Consider the following 18,045-nt stretch of genomic DNA (forward strand, 5'->3'; position numbering starts at 1 on the left):
CTAGCTGGGAGAAATCGTTTTCTTTAGAGACGTCACCACTGAATGCTTATCCCTGCATCAACCCTCAATTCCAGCACATGCTCATGCACAATCCCAGTTAAACCCAGTGGGTCACAAAAACACGAAATAAGGAGGGCAGCTGATGGGAAGAAGAAAGGTTTCAGCAGGTGTGAGAGAGCAAGGCTGGGTATGTGCATTCTAACTGATAGACATGCGTCAAGTTACCAATAAATTAAAGAAAAACAAATCTCTCTTTCTCAGAATAGTGAGTTACTCTCCTTTTTCCTACAGGGCTTTCTATCTTTCCCAGTTATCGACGGCGTCACACCATGTGAACACTTCTTGCCTCTTCTCGCTAATGCCTCCCACTCAGCACCCACTTGCTTGTCATTTAATCAGGGCCCTGCCTTCAGATTTATGACATTTTTCATTAAGGCCACCAATGATAAGCCTTCCTAAGAAATGCACATTGGACAGTAAGTAAGTGACTCATTCCTTCTTTTACCCCCAAAGGAAAGAAAGCAAAGAAAACAACCACAAATGAGAACAGTTTCCAGAGAACATTTAATGTCCTTGGAACTAATACAAAGGTTGTTGATAATTTCTCTAGGGTCACCTACCACCTCGGAACCCATGCGAGATGATGTTGGGCAAGAGGCTGTTTGCCTTTGGTATAGGGTTACATAGTCAGACAGGGTGTGTGTTTTCACAGAAAACTCTACTGTGACAGTGAGAGAGCCCACACATAAAAAGATCAGATTTGGATGAAGTTGTACCAGCCCTCAGATGTCAGCAGGAGAGGATTCAGCCTTCTGGGTCAATGCGATGTTTAGGGGGCAGCATGTGGCCACTTGGTAATTTGAGGGATTCTTGTCATTTAACAGGCTCCTAGAGCTGTGATCAAAGACTGTGTTGTAAATGAGCATAGAGAAAGGGTATTTCTCCTAGTTTCTTGTTTTCTGTCAGCCCCCATTGGCAGGCATCTCTACCATGAGTAGGCATGGGAACCAGTTAAAGAAAGTGTCGATTCAGTCAAGTAACGCTGAGAACTCTGGCTTTTGTCTGTACTGAATGTGGCCGGAAAGGCAAAACAGAAGGAGATTCTGCTGTGGGGTTTCTCATCTCCATGGTGGTAGGTGCTGGCAGCCTCAGAAGGGGAACTGGAAGAGCGCAGAGAAGAGATCATGAGGTGTATCTGCGCAGTCGTGTTGTAGATGAAAAGGCCCCAGGGTTGGGATCTGTAACTAAGGTAAGACCTTGCTGTCATGTACAAACTGATCTAAGCCTGGGCTGTTTGCTCATTTGTCTGTCTGTTCCTTTAAGTTTACTCTTTCAGCATAGAGGCTTTTGTTGGGTGCTTGCATCGTCCATGGCCTATGTAGTCATACTTTATTACTCCACAGTCTAATGGCTGGGATCCGTTGTTCTTTTCATATCATCACTAGGGAGGGCTGAAGCAAACACAACGAGAAAGCAAGTGCCATTTAGAGAATTCTTAAGAGAAGTAACATTCAGAGGAAGACAGAAAGGAGCGGCTTCATCAGTGGACTGCTAGTCTGGCTTATTGACGTGGCTGGTGTGGCAGAAGTGAATCTTTAATTTCCTTTGTCAGCAGGCAGGAGTAAAACAAAGCTGTGCTGTATGTCTTTGTCACCCTTCCACTGCCTCTAAGGGACAACAAAGCAAGAGGAAGGACGTGAAATTGTAAGACGGGTCACGCTTCTGCACTGCTTTGTTGTAACTACATCCCCCACCACTAAAAACGTGGGCACACGTTATTATGAAATGTATGTTAAAATTAACTACTTGTAGGTCTTTAGTGAGGAGCAATGCCCCATTCCCTAAACATTGAAATATGCTTTAGAGATAAAAAAAATCACCAGGCTTTCTACTAATGTTTTTCTTCTATGAATTCTTTTATTTCAATTTTCATATCTGAGAGTTACTATGGAGTAAATGGCACTCAGGCTATCTTATGTCTATAAGTTTTCATTTCACTTGTAGAAAAGACATCCATCAGAAAGGATACAGTTTGACTGGGTGGAAATTCTAAGACCATGTAGGTTCAGGATCATGGATATGGCCATAAGTGTTTATTATTTATAGAGAACATGAGTCTTTGCCTTTCAAAAGTTCCATTTCCTTCTTCAATGCCTATGAGTCTTCAAGTCATGCTGAGAACTCACAAAAGGCTGAGACAGCATCTACAGAGCTTATGAAAGCTTACCATCTTATCATAATTGGCTGCCTATCAGCAGTGACCTTTCCAAGGTTTGCAGTTTCTAACCACCTCCTTCAGAAAAGCCTTTAACAGTATCTGTCCCTAGATAGTATATAACCTCTGTGGTATAGTACCTGGCACCTCAGGACCATAAACTACACAGAGATAACTGTTATTAGCTCCATTTTTTAGAGGAGGGAAATTCTGGTATAAAGAGTCTCTTGATTCAATGGTTAAACTCAGAGTGACATTCCAACAAATCGCTCAGGTCCGAGCAACTCCGTTTGTTATTTGAGAAAAATACCAGCCAATTGCAAATTTGTAATGGGGAAAGTGGGATAAAAGATAAAAAAACAGGAGGTAGTTCCAACAAAATGTCAACTGTGATGTGTTGCTGCCATGGATTTTGCTTTTTGATAGCTGCGTTCCACCCCTGTGCCTTACTCCGCTGATGAGCACAGTCTCTACAGTTAGTGATGCACCTAAGGTCAGAGACGGTATGGCCTGGCATGAGGAAGAAACAGGGTCAGGTGGATTTAGGGCCGGGCAAATTCTCTTCTGTGTATTGATGTAATAAAGATGAACCATTTTATATTCTGATCTCTTAAGTCGGGCCACATTAAGGCATCCATTACTGAATGAATCTAGCCGGGTGTCTTTCTCTATGCCTATCAGGTGGCTGTTTCAAATCAGCCCTTGTTCGACCCAAGTACTTAAGCTTAGTGTCTGATTTATAAACATTAAGAGGATCTCTGTTATTTCACAGATTTCATATTTTACAATTAGTTTTTTAGAGGGGCAAAATAATTAGCCTGGGTTGTAAGAAGTCAATGCTTATGATGAGATTCAGTTGGGAATCGGTCTGTTCCTTGGAACCGACTCTGAGTAAGTGAGGTGAAGACACTGTTTGGTTTGAGAAATGGCGTATTCGCCGTGTCAGATGATAAGAACACTTGGAGTCCCTCCCAGGGTACAGGTAAATAAAACAGGATTTTGCTCATTTACAAAAGGCAGTACTCCCAGCCTTGCAGGGCATCAGGGGCTCCTGGAGTTCACAAGTTACTGACTGACCCAGAGTCATGTGTAGTTCTTGAGCGTTTCATATGCCATTATGTTTGTTTTGTCCTGTTTAAGACAGTCTCCTTATACAACCATAGCTTAACTAGAACACTTGGTGTAGACTATACTGACCTTGAACTGTTAGTGACCTGTCTGCCTCTGTTTCCCAAGTACTGTGATAATTATTAGTATGTGCTACCAAGTATAGCATTCTAAGTTCTCCTTCATGATTGCTCAGAAGACCCCCAGTCACATGCAAACTCTTTCTCATCCTACTGTTGATTTGTTTTTGAGGTTTGAGCTGCAGGCAGATCACAAAATAAAAATGAATACAGCTCATCTAAGCCAAAAATGTCAGCATTGATCAAGCACAAAGATAGCAAGCAGACACGAAAGGGGACAACTTTTCCTGTCCGTATGACAATAAAGCACTTACTTCTCCTTTTAAATCAGAAGGTTCCAGTGCTTGGATCCTAATGAACTCATGGAGTTTTTGTGACACTGTTTCAGTTTTAATCTTCTTAGGCACCCACTCACCATTGTTCATCTCTAATACTGGAGTAAGTACCTCCTGTACTTGTTAACAAAAATGTTTAGCCTCTTACTGTTAAAAGAGAACTCCAGAGTTGTCTAGCCCAGCTCCTCACAAATGCAGGAAATTCCTCCACAAATCCTTTGATTACACAAATCTCAAACAAATAGTCCCAGCATGGTGTCTATTGTTGAAAACATTAGTGGCAAAACATTATTTGTTGATGTGGGTATTAAATCTGTAACCTTGCATACTCGGTAAGCAGTTCTTAGACTAAGCATCACGAAGCTGGGCCACCGTGTCTGTTGCATTAATATGTGGATTTGCCATTTCTATATGCAAGGTGCTGGCTGCTTGGAGCAGAGTCATGTTTTTGGTATCTCTGAAAATCTAGCTCGCCTTATATAGAGCTTAGTTGATATGTGTTAGGTAAAGTTTTCTTAGAAAACATAAGGAAAGGACTAAAGTGTCTCAATATATCATCTACAGATCAAAGAAAGACTTCCCTTCCGGTCTAGAAGGGTGAACCTATGAGGTTTCTGTAGTCACTTATAGGAACATGGGTGACTCAAAAGGCAGTTACACTACTGAGAGGTACCTTGAGCAACGGATGGTCAGCTGCTCTACCAAGAAAGCCCACCTCTTGGGTTGGGGATTTAGCTCAGTGGTAGAGCGCTTGCCTAGCAAGCGCAAGGCCCTGGGTTCGGTCCCCAGCTCCGAAAAAAAGAAAAAAGAAAAAAAAAAAAGAAAGCCCACCTCAGTCAATTGCCACATTGTCAACAGGGATCACTGGGGTCTGAAGGAGAGAGGCTGGTAGATGTCATGACCCTTCCTGCTCCTTCTGTAGGTTATGCCAATAACCTTGATCTTAAGAGGTATTTTGTGGGTGCCGATAGCCGCTCAACTCCAAGACAGCGATGGGCATCTCCAACCTAGAAAAAGCTGTTTTACGATGATGCTTGACAAGGATTTTCAATACGAGAGTGTATATCTTCAGTGGTTTCTCCTTCACTAGTTCTTGTATTACTTCCTACTTTCATCTTTAAAGTCACAGAGGCCTGTCTTCAAAAACACAATACCGCCAGTATACCCTTATGTATAAAATATCTCCACCTAAACAACCTTGTAATTATTTTCACTGGAGATTCTTTGCTGATCAAAATCTATTCTTTTTCTTTCTCTGTTTGTTGAAGAGTTGCCTCGACTCTTCTGGCAAAGATGCTTCTTGTTCTCTCGATTTGCCTTTGTCTGTGTTTCACTGTTTGTTTGTTTGTTCTGTAGCTGGGTTTAATTCAGATGAGCAATTAGGGACTCTCTCCTTTAATTTCCTTGCCTGTGACCTCCAGCCCCTTCATTCGAGGCTGTTAGATCTCATGTAGAGTTCTCTCAGCTCCTAGTTCTGAGCTGAGCTATCCCAAGACTCTTACCAGCAAGGCTCTGTAGCATATCTCGGGATCCAGCCAACATTCCTAGCAGTTAATTCTGTCCTGAACCTAAGCCTATGTTATAGGAATGGGTGTCTAAAGACAACTGAACAATAATTTCACCTCCAACAACTTCTTATCTTATAATAGCTTAAAGCGGTAGTGACATCACAGAAGGATGGATGTGTCTCAGTGGTAAAGTTCTTCATAGCACAAGTCTTAGGCAATGGAATGAGATGAGTTCCTTGTACTCCTTTTCTCTCCATAGTTTCTGTTGATACTGGAAAGATTACCAAGCCAGTTAAGCATCATTTCTGTATTGGAGGAAGAGGATGGTATTGATGCTGGTTCTCAGGATAATTGGGAAAAGTAAGCATATTCCTGGTCTGGTGTGCCTGACACTTAAGGTCTTCTCTGGCTGAGGATTGTGCCATTATTTCTGTATGGTCGTATGTGGAAATCCTAGACTCAACTTCATGCTTAGGACATGCGGTATGTAATGCTTGCTAGTCTTAATCTTCACCCTACGTGTAGTGAGTTCTCTAAATTCCTTAACTATAGGTTCTTCTTTCCTTGTCCATGAAGTTAATGAAAAGACCTGTCAGTTTTTGCTCCATACATTTTCCCCAAGAAGGTGCATGAATTTTCTGTCCTTCAAGATCTAAGTTTTCTGTATGCCCAGTGAATATCCTTCAGTGTACAATGTCAAACTCTAGGGCATTGTCCTTCACTATGCTGGCCATTGTAACATCCATGAATTCAGATGCTTCTGATTTGTAACTCAGAAGATCATTACTCACTTCCCCTAACAAGAGAACTCCTTCCCCACTCCACTCTGCTGAGCTCTCTAGAACCACATGCAAGATTCTGTGAAGACTTTGTACCATAACCTGTGGTTGATCTGCATCAGCAGTGAATTCTTACAGACTCAGGTGGCTGTCTTCTTTCTATTCTCTTGAGAGACATTATCTTTGGAGAAGGTGGAAATGCCTGTCTTTAGGTTATAACCAAACCTCCAGTTTTATTTGTTAATTTTAATTGAGAAATAATGAACACACACACAAACTGTATACTGTAGAAAGGCAAAGTTTCCCATAAATTTTGTGATAAGAGCATTTAAAACCTATTTCTTGGCAAATTGAAACACTAAAACACATTGCTTATCATAGCCCCCACATTGTATGGTAGGTTCATAGACTAAATCCTTCTCTCTTAACTAAACTTTTGCGTGTGTATCATGTGCACATAGAGGTACATGTGTTTCTGATGGTGTTGCATATGTATGTGGAGGTCAACATCTGGTATCTCCCTCTACTGCTTTCCACATTTAACTCAAGGCAGCAGCTCTCAAGAAGCTAAGGCTTACCAAGTTGGCCAGGCTGACCAACCATGAGCTGCAGAAATCCACCTGTCTCTGGCTCCCAGGTCCTAGGGTTAGAGGTGTACACTGTTACTCCTGGCTTTTGTGTGTCAACCTTTTATGTTGGCCCCAAGGAATGTATTGATTGAGACATCCAGCCAACCCCATTAAGTAATCTTTTGTGTCATTTGACCTACATAACCTCAGGAATTCTGTCTAATTTTGCCTGACACTATCTCCTCAGTTATCTGTTGTGGGGTAAATATCTTTTTATTTAAATGATGCTGGGCTGACACTGACAAAGAAGACCCTTTGATTTGGGGTCAGGCCTCAGTAACCCCATCTTTCTTGTATATAATAATTCTAAAACATTATTAAATGCCACTAGAAGGTATGCAATCACAATTTGAGAATGTCCTTGTTACAGAAAGTGGATGATCTTTTTAGTTTAGTGAAAATGGCCTTAGGCTATCCACAGAAAATCTTGAGATTATGTGGAGGAGGATTGAGTTGTTGACTGATGCTGAAACTCACAAGTAGACACCAAGGAACCAAAGGCTTGATAGCCCAGAGACCCTGGATAAAACTAAACATGACCAGCAAAGAAATGGTCAATGAAATTATTTCTAATGATATTCTGCTATGTTGATACACTGGAGCCTACCATAATCTTCATCAGAGAGGCTGAGTATAGCAATTGATCAGAGTAGCTGCAGAGATCCACAGCCATCAAAGATCCAGTGGAGCTCAGGGAACTCCAGGGAAGAAGGGGGTAAAGATTGTACGAGCCAGAGGGGTGGAGGACACACAGGAGCATGTCCCACGGAATCAACTAAGCAGGGCCCACAGAGGCTAACACAAATTGAACCAACCACCAGGGAGCCTATCCGGGTCTGAGCTAAGTACTCTGCGTATATGTTATGGTTGTTTAGCCTAGTGTTCTGGTTGGAATCCTAAGAGTGGGGGAGTGGGGCTGTCTCTGACTCTTATGTCTGCTTTTGGGACCCTTTTCCTCCTACCAGGTTGCCTCATTTAGCCTCAATGTGAGGGTACGTGCCAACTCTTAGTGTAACACGTTATGCAATGTGCCATGTAGGGTTGATTTTCCAGGAGGCCTGCTCTTTTCTGAAGGGAAATGAAGGAGTGGATCTGAAGAGAGGGGGGAAAGGAGAAGGGACTAGGAGGACTGAAGTGAGGGGAAACTGTGATTGGGATAGTGCACTACAGAAAATAAAGTGGCAAGAAAGAACCAGTTTTGCATTCTGCATACCTACACACTCACACACATACACATATCACACATCACACACGCATACACACATCATACACATACAAACACATCACATACTCATCCACATATATACATACATATAACACAAACATGCACATACATACATTCCCCACACATACACGGCTGCCCGCAGAAGGAATCGACACCGAGATAAGGCTGTATACTTGGGATGTGTGCAGGAGGAAGCTTTATCCTTGCCACTTTCCTCAGGTCATTTGATGACATCATCCCCATTGAATTGTATTTCCCATTGTGTTTCAATTGTTTTGCTTAACTCCAAAGGGTATCCAGAGGCAAGGAATCTTGCCTCTCATCTCATCACTGGATGGGTTAATCTCACACGGGAAAACACTGTCCATAACAAGGCATCAGTGGGGTAATTATCAATGATAGTGCTGTCTGGGGTCTGAGCATCCTTTGGCCTCCCCTGCCAATCTTTAGAATCTTAATGATTTGATCCACCCAGGGTTTGTGAGCTGATCGTTACTCAATGCATATGTGTACACTGGTGGTGTAGATGAAGCTTCTCACGTAAGCTGAAATAGCTTGCCACAACCTGGCACCCGGAGACAGAAGAACAGAATCGAATCCGTTTAATTCTAGGAACCAGATTCAGTCCCTATATACAAAAGACTGACAATCCCAGGGTGTCAGCATTGATCTCATTGTATCATGCAGTCTAGTTATAGAGAACTGAATTGCAATCCTAGTTTTCTTGGCATACTCTTTAGTAAACTACCTCATTTGGTTTGTAGATAGTTAATTGCCAACATATAAAAATATAACGGCCCCCATTGAAGGAATCAGAGAAAGGATTGAAAGAGCTTGAAGGGGCTTGAGACCCCATACAAACAACAATGCCAACCAACCAGAGCTTCCAGGACTAAGCCACTACCCAAAGACTATACATGGACTGACCCTGGGCTCAAACCTCATAGGTAGCAATCAATAGCCTAGTAAGAGCACCAGTGGAAGGGGAAGCCCTTGGTCCTGCCAAGACTGAACCCTCAGTGAACGGGATTGTTGGGGGAAGGGTGGTAATGGGGGGAGGATGGGGAGGGGAACACCCATATAGAAGGGGGATGTTGGCCCAGAAACTGGAAACCTTTAATCCCAACACTTGGGAGGCAGAGTCAGAGGCATCTTGCCTGGTCTACATAGTGAGCAGCCAGGGTGACATAGTGAGGTCCCCAAACCCAAACAAGAACAAGAACAAGAACAGAAAATTAAAAGGTGCTAGTGTCATAAGTGAGCCTTATTAGTGCTAGATATATCTGTGTCTTACCACAGAAATGGAATTATAAATTCTGTGCCGATTTCTGAGCAGTCTTTGTAAGGTTAGTGCATGGGCACTGGGACCAGCTTCACATGTGTTCTGTCCAACAACAGAGGAAAGAGAGGAATAAATAAAATGTACTGTAGAATTCTTGTGGCCATAAAAAAAGAAGGAAGTCATATCTTTTTGTAGGAAAATGGATACAATTAGAGATAATCATATTAAGAAAATTAAGCTAGTCTCAGACTGATATGTACTTTTTCATATGTGGTTTTTGAGAATTTATATGGGTACATAAAATCACACACACACACACACAGCACAACAGTCTAGGGGAACAAAGAGGTGATGAAGGAAGAGAGAAGTAGGGAGGAAAGGGAATGATGGACGGTAATTCAGGGGGTTTGCTCAGTCTATGTTGTGTCTGGGTTCGGTCCCCCTTCCCGCCGTGGAACACAGTACAAGTACAGCAAACATAAAATGAAAGCGTTGTAAGTTCAAAACAATGATTTATTGAAACTCGCCTTGTATGATTATCATTAGGAAGCCAGAGTAAGTGGCTAGGCCCTGAAACCACGAGAGAGCAGCTGAAGATGTGCTGGAGGCGAGGGCTGGGGGCAGTGTCCCTAAGAGCAGAAACAGGTAATGAGGAATCTTGATTGATTTCACCAATGGTCTGCAAGGCTGTCCCACACTGCTAGGTCGTACTTTTTGACACCCTGGCCATCGTTGCTTATCCGTTGATATTTGATTAGTGCTATTATATAGAACTGAAAGAAAAAACTGCTCTGGGAAACAGAGAAGCAAGGCCACGGAGAGGCAAGGCCAAAGGTCTCAATGCGTTGCTTTTATGCAAGGGAGTCTTCGGAGAGAAGGGGACCTTCTCAGAGTGGGAGGTGAGACCTGCCTTACTCCATGGAGTCAGCAGACCCATAGTCTTGCCATGTTTTTGCAGCGCTGGGATCCAAGTGGAAATCCCAGAGGCTTAGGGGCGATAGAGTCAGCTTTATAGTTCTTGGCTTGCAAAAGTTTTTAATGCCATTTAACCAAATGTGAATGAATAAAAGCACAAATATTTTCTTACCCTGCTATGTGTCCTTTAAAAAAAATGTTTGTGGATGTGGGAGCTGGCATGGGGACAGTCACAGCCAGCTGGAAATCTGCCGTGGAGGGGCTGGTTTCTAATCGTGTGTGTGCATGCGTGTGAGTGTGAGTGTGTGTGTGTGTGTGTGTGTGTGTGTGTGTGTGTGTGTGTGGTCTCACACATGCTAGGCAAGCACTTTACCCCTGAGCTTTGCCTCAACCCTTCAATTTTTTTTTCCTTTCAATTATGGTCTCCACTTGCTCCTACATGAAACTTACAAGAGATGCAGGAGCCCCAAATGCTAGTCAACTTTTACATCTTAGAAACAGAAACATCAAAACAGTACTTTTCCCTCTGCTTTTAAATTATATGAATGAGAACAACAACAACAAACGAACAAAACAAGACACGAACTTACTGTACTCTTCCATTTTAAGTCTCAAAAGAATTTCTGGACATATTATTAAGTGAATTTCTTGCAAATAATATTCATCCCATGTTGATGTAAAATGGCATTTTGGCTAAGTGATAGCAAAATCAAATTTCATTTCCAAAGAAAATACTTGGTTCATCTCTGCGTCCTTCCCCAGGTAACTTCAAACCAAAAGCAGGCGGCGGTAGTGGGAGGGGAGGCACATGGACTACAGTTGAGATGGTTGTAGCTAATCTTTAATACCATTAGTAGCTAAATGTTTCTGAAGCTTCAAAACACATTAGGATTTGTTCACCAGATTGCTATGTTGTGTAAATTCTTGGCGGGAGAAAAAACCGTTTTGATTGGCACGGAGGGAAACGCATTAATTTGAGCCAAGTATCACACGGATTTTCATAGGCACACTGCCTGCTGAATGAATTAGACTTAGGCATTAAAGTTTGAATTCCTAAACTGCTTTTTTTTTTAACTCAGCAATTTACATTCAAGATCTTTATGTGATCATGGACTTTAGGGAACACAAAGCCAGTGTGAATAGCCTCCCGGGTACACGAATGGGTGTTCTGTACAAACACAATTCGATTTCTTATCATTTTCCTTTTACAGTTTATCTATGCGTGGCCATGCCTAGGGAAGCAGAGTTAGCCACACAGGCATAATGTTAAGATGTGCACCAGAGTCTTAGATGCTGGGAAGGACTCAAGCTTAGCCACCCGCCTTTTTTCTGCATGGAGCCTTACCCGCAGTCACTGTGATCCTATTCTCCCACAAAGGTCTGCCTTTTGAGAGAGCTGTTTGAACAGAACACCTCAGGTAGACTAAGACTGAAACTTCTCAGAAGCAAAAAGAATCGTCCCAATCCTTAGTCTAAAGCATCACAGATACAGTTGAGAACTGATTAAGTTGAATACATAAAACCATTTCTATGCTCTTTAAAACCACTTATAGGCATAGGGACATTGGGCTGTGACACAGACACTCCGGAGAAAATTTTGCCCCTTTACATGCTGATATAATTCAAAAGTGCCTGTCTCAACCCTTACACTGACTCTCTAGTTACCAGGATATTCTAGCCTGAGAAACACTGGGCCCAAGACATATATCACTTGCCTTTCTAAGGAAAACAGCACTGATTTGGGCTGTCACTTTGTGCAGACATTCACGAAGAATGAATTCAGACTTTTGAAATCAGGTCAGGCCGGGTTAGTCTACAGCACCACCATGGGACTAAACCTATGGTGAGAAGCAGCAGCATAGAAAATCAGATTCGTGGAAATTCAAGAGTCGATCGAATGTAGTTTAGTCTAAGCATCTACCTAAATCATCTGTAAGCTATTCAGGGCTCATGCCTCCCACCTAAGGAGGCATGAGAAGGCACACACCGATAGAAAGCTCATCCCAATCGCTAACAGTGTGCACCGCACAGAATCCTTAAGAGACCGTGTATCTGGATCACCCAGGAAAGGTATCTTATCTCGTATTTTAAGGCCTCTCAGTTTTCTGTGTCCATGGGGAAGAGATGGGAGTTGAGCCAACAAACGATAACAGTTGCTTCATTTTCTTCCCCAATAAAGATGTCCTGACTTTTCATTTTGACAACTTAAAACAGAAACTGAATCATTTAAAGGTCAGAGAAGTTGTAGACACTATCCAGGGAGTTCCTAGTCTACAAGCATAACACATCTGTGAGTTCACCGATTCCCGGCAGATACAACAGACTAATAAATACCCTTCTCGTTGCCAAAGAGGACAGTTCGCAGGCCCTCATCACAGATGAGAAAATAGAAACAGAGACCCAGGAGTTCGGTTTCTGTTGGAATACCGTTAATACTGAGCCGGGAAGGTCAAAGGTCGTGGCCACATGTGCTTTCCATAAGGTACGTTTGTTTGGGAATGCACTCGCAGGTCTAATCAAAGCAGCTTTCAAATAAAACGGTCTGGAATCTATTACGGGTCAGTCCTAGGCAACCTGGCGTTGGAGCCACAATGAAGACTGCTTTTTTATCCTTGGGGGCAGGGGGAGTGAATGCTGGGTACCACATGCTTTCTATTCTTAGCAATCCTAGGAGTTTCTTCTGGAGTGTTCTGTCACTTCTTCCTGAAGGAACCTGAAGGCCAAGACGATTAGATGTGAAAGGGAACTTTTAAACAAGTCTTTGAAGTTGCCCGTCTTAGCATTCACTGTGGATATGCTCACCATAATGGCACCTAACGCTCTCCACGTAGAAACATATACTTGAAGAGACTGATGTTCTGCAAAAGACGACCTCGATTCGTGTTGTTGGATTCATCTGAAGTAGTCGTAGCTGTGAGCTCTGCTGTTGAACCTGTAATAAGTTCCGTGTCTGTCAAGAACAGGGTCCATAGCACGATTTAATTTTCTGCCCAGAGTGGCACTTCCCCCAAAGGTGCAGGCGAGCGAGCACCGGCTCGTAAAGGTCAATGCAAAATCCAAAGAAGCGAACAAACAAACAAATTCAATTCTGGACATCCTAACCTCGTCTAAAAATGCCAAGGCTGCCCAGGGAGCCATCAAACATTTGAACTGAAATTCTTATCTTTCCATAGCTAGTCTCAGTAAAAAAAAAAAAAAAAAAAAAAAAGTTAAGAAGTCGAGGAGACCGGAGTCCCTGAGGGTGTGCAGGAATCATTTGGTGCCATCATAGCACAAGGATGAAGCTAAAACAACCCCAGAATTGGCGAGCGCCATGTACTCCTCTGGGAATTTAAAGGCAAGTTGTGAGAGGACCACACATTCAAACACAGCACAATGCCATCCTCTGTGCAGGTTTGTACAGGAACAGAGTGCATCAAGATTCATTCAGTAAGAACTGGCTAATTTCGACTATGTTGACCAATGCACATCTTAACTGAGGGTGGCATTTTTTCCACTTTCTTTGGAGTTTCAAAGTCTGTCCTTATAGACTATACTGCTGTTCAGTTACCTGAAGGTTTCTAATATTATTTATTACATGTATTAAAAATAAGTTTTTAGTATTTTATTTCCTAAGATAAAAGATTCTGAAAACAGGCTTGACTCTATTAAGTCAAGATTCAGAGGTATTAGCACTTTAGTAGGGTCTGGAATGGGGCAAGGCAGGGAAGTTAGTACTAAAAGGGACACGTGTGCTTCCACGACCCTTAGAACCGACGCTGCTCTTATGTAGACCTGATAGGTTACTGACAGCTTGCATGGGTTCCCCAGTTGTTCTCAGTGTCCAGATGAGATCAACTCCCTCTTCCCCAACCTCTGCGTTTCAAAGGAGATCTGGTTTTACTTAGAGGAATTAAATGTCACTATATTTGTTTCTGCGAATTGTTCCAGCAAAAATTACCGCATCGATGTCTGACTTTAGATGTCTGTAAGGCTGTCTGCTTCTCTGGGCTATTTATAGCTTCCTTTTTAAAAAGGTCTAATAAATGCTTGTAGATTGCTCTCGGTTTGTATGTTTTTCTTTACAGGGCTTCAGAATTGGCAGGTTTCAAATTTGAACTGAAAATACCTGGATTTCCTTTTACAAAGGATTTGTTTACAGTAAAAATCTATTCTCTCAATTTCTCCCTCAATCTCTCTCTCTCTCTCTCTCTCTCTCTCTCTCTCTCTCTCTCTCTCTCTCTCTGTGTGTGCACGCATGGTGCAAGTGTGTGGTATACGCACATGTGTGATAGAGCAGAGTGGACGTGTCTTGATGTACCACTCTGCCTTATTCCATTGAGACAGGGACTCTCACTCACTGATTCTGGATCTAGGCTGGTGGCCAGCAAGTCCCAGACATCCTGCAATCTATCGTTCCCCAGTCACAGTGCTGGGGTCAAAGGTGCACTGAAATGTCCCATGTTGTTTCCGTGGGTTCTGGAATCTGAACTCGCCCAGCAAGTAGCCTTACTCCCTCAGGCCTCTCTGTAGTCTCTATTGTAAAAGTTCAGATATATAAACACACAAATCACAAATATAGGTAAAGAAGAAAGGAAATAAGCATAACTAAACTGATAGAGTAACAATTTATATTTTGCTGTATATCACACCTGTGGTATGTGTAAACACATTTAAAATTGCATCGTGCAAACTGTTTCCTAACCGTGTTTCTGTTTGGGAGAATCACGTGTTACATGCTTTCCCGTATCACTTTTAATATTTACAGAGTAAGTGTGATTGTGCCAGCTACCCATGCTTACCAGATGGTCTGGTTAAAAACCCAGAGTCACCACAAACAGCCTTCTGATTTGGTGTGATTTTTTGCGCCCATCCATGATAAACTTTTAGAATGAGATTTGTCAGTAGAACTGCTAGATTAGTCCACATTTCTGTAGTTTAGATTTGTAATTTTTTTTTAATTTTTAAGAATTAAAATGTAATTATATTATTTTCTTCCCTTTCTCCCTCCAATTCCTCCCAGGTGCCCCTTCTTTGCTTCCTCTTAAAGCAAGGCCTGTATTTTTTAACTATGATTGGTGTGTGTGTGTGTGTGTGTGTGTGTGTGTGTGTGTGTGTGTGTGCGCATATATGTGTACTTATATCTGAATATATGCATATTTACCATACACATATATAATATATATCTCACATATAATTGGCTAAATATATACATACAACCTGAAGAACCCTTTTGCTATCACTTGTGTGTATGTCTCCTGGTCTGAACTCTTGTTTCTGGGCATCTAAGTAGGAGGCTCATCCCTGCAGACTTTGTCTACCACTCCAATTGTGTAGATTATTTTTACAAATACCTGTTTTCAAAACTAGTTCCAATAAATGTACATGTGCATATATAAATGTGCACATACGGATCTATCTCTACAAAAATTAATGATTCGCATTGGTACCAGAAGTATCCGATTTCTAAAGATTCAGTGATAGACCAACTTAAAGACCTCTTATTTTCAAGTTTTACTTATTTGCTTATTTAGAGACATACTTGATAGAGCACAGGCTGTCTTCAGACTTCCTATGTAGCCGTATATGGCCTTGAACTTCTGGTTTTGCTGCTGGCCCTGCTCCAGTGGCAGGAAGATTCCAGAAGTGTAGGTGTGTACCACTACACCCATTGTATGTGATGCTGAGGATTGAACGTGAGGTTTCTTGCATGTTGGACAAGAACTCTACCAACTGATCTACACCCCTAGTCCTAGGCAAACACCCTTTACTACCAAGAACATACTTCTGGGGAACTCTGTAACACAGTGGTACTTCACTGCTACGCTAAGACCTAGAGTTGTTCCAAATAAATTTGCGAAGACATTTATTTTTATATCTGTAGAGTGATAATTAAAGAGTGACAAGTAAGGATCATTGGGATTTGGAATTTGGAAAAGTGTAGTATTGACAGGGTGTTGGTTATCTTCTTTGATAGGAAGTAATGTCTTTCCAGTGTTTGCTCACTCTCCCCACTAAGCTACAATTAGTGAGCCCATGAACAACTGCCATGTCTTGTATTAGCTACAAGGAATATAGGCATGAAAAGATGAATGAAGGTCTTTCCTCTGGTAGCTTACAGTCTTTTCCGTGGTGCATTCTGGTCATCACTTCAACCATGTATTAGGTCAACAAAGTAATCATGTATTGGAACAGGTCTGGAGACAACTCTATAACAAGCCAAAAATTGAGACTGTAGACCTCATAGATCGCATGTCCTTTGTTACAACTACCCTTTGTTGCCTGATGTAAGGCAGGGAAACTGACCTTCGTAGAGAAGAATAATGGAGTCTGAAATGCAACAGGCCAAGTTAACACTAGGAAAAGCATTTGCATATGCCCGTCAACCCACAAAGAGTAAATGCTGCCCTTCTACCACTTATAGAAAATGGGAGAATTCTAAAGGTCTATGAATGAAGAACTAAAGTGGGCCAATAGTTGTGTTGCTCTGACATGCCTTTCTTGGGGTTGGTGTGCATATCTAGTGTACTTTCCTGGGATAGGAGTTTCTCTTTCTTAATAGTGAAACTCTTTGGAGAATACTCCATGTCAACTAAGTCTCTTTTGGAAAACCTATCCTTGAACAGATAGGGAGGTTCTATAGAAACCATTGTAGGGGCTTCCTATCCCCCAAACTAGTTAGTAAACTTCAAATTAATCACCACATTCAGGTAGTATATTGGGAGGTAACACCCCTTGAAATATTGCTGAGTACGTGGGCATACACAATATCTACAAAGTTGTCTGCGTTCCAGTCTGAAGGCCACACCCCTGTGTTAATGAAAAATGTGTGGGGCTGAGAAATGGCTCAGGGAGCAAAAGGTTGCTTCAAAAGCATGAAGAACAGAGTTCCAATCCTTAGCACTCAGAAAAGCCAGAAGTAGCAGCAGGAATGTGGAGCTCCAGCACTAGAGAAGGGGTCCTCAGAGTGTTTTCAGAGAGAAGCTCTCCAGCTAGTAGCTTCAAGTCCTAAATTCCATAACAGATCTCATCTCAAAACCGAAGTGGAGAAATGTTTAGGAAAATTTGCCATTGTCAAGGTCCAGACTTCATCCACAGCTGAGCACCCGCGCGCGCACACACACACACACACACACACACACACACACACACACACACACAAATGCACACACATTCAGGCACACACACAATGTCACCTCTGACACTATACCACACACATAGAGAAACAACTAAAGATGCCCAGAAGTACTCTTGCTATTTGAAGACGAGTGAGAGGTAGGTAGAGATAAGACACCAGCAGTCTGTGTATAGTAAGGATTCTACAAAATACTCCACTCTCAGTGGGAAGATTGTTTCTTAAGCCAACACTGACAGGCTTTGACCTTGCCTGTTACAAGAGAATAATGTAGAGAACAAAATGAGGAGACCTATTAGGAGGCTTTCATGAAACGGGGAAGGACGATTCAAATCCAGGAGGTCTTGAATTGCCAAGGTAGTTATGTATCTTTCTTAAGGGATGGATTTCTGTGGGCAAATTTATCTTATTTAGGTTGGTGGTTTATGACCTTATCAATTGGTTGTGAGTTTATTGTGTGGATGTATTGTGGACTGAGAATATAACATATGAATCTGATGGATTACAGTTTGTTGACTCATCATTTCACTGGTTTATTGGGAGTGTGAGCAGGGTCCGTGGCAGGGAACCGTAATAGGCCAGCCCATGCTGGACTTCTAGAGCCCTGATTTTACCAGGTACCTGGAACCAGAGAGTTTGAGGCTAGCAGAGAGCCTCCAGGAGAAATACTAATCTGAGATAAATCATGGTTAGTTCCTTTTGGCCCCGTAGATGCCAGAACTGACACCAGAGACCAGCGGCACCTGGGTCCGAGAGTACTTGGGGGAAGCATGTAGCTGCTGAGGCAAAGATACCCTGCAGTGCCGTGCAGCCCCACGCGTGTTGGTGCTAGCGCAGGATAAAAAGTTTCCGCCAA

General features: G+C 42.3%; 1 protein-coding gene across 1 annotated transcript in view; it reads left to right on the forward strand.

The window, feature by feature from the left end:
- The first annotated feature begins 713 nt into the window (after positions 1 to 713).
- The window catches only part of Kcnj16 (potassium inwardly-rectifying channel, subfamily J, member 16), a 31,417-nt gene continuing 14,085 nt past the window's right edge, over positions 714 to 18,045 (forward strand). The window contains exon 1 of the mRNA XM_006247570.4: positions 714 to 1,249. The gene's annotated coding sequence lies outside the window, so the exon portion shown is untranslated. The remainder of the gene's footprint in view (positions 1,250 to 18,045) is intronic.

This window comes from Rattus norvegicus, chromosome 10, assembly GCF_036323735.1.
Source record: "Rattus norvegicus strain BN/NHsdMcwi chromosome 10, GRCr8, whole genome shotgun sequence".
NCBI classification, from domain to species: Eukaryota; Metazoa; Chordata; class Mammalia; order Rodentia; family Muridae; genus Rattus; species Rattus norvegicus.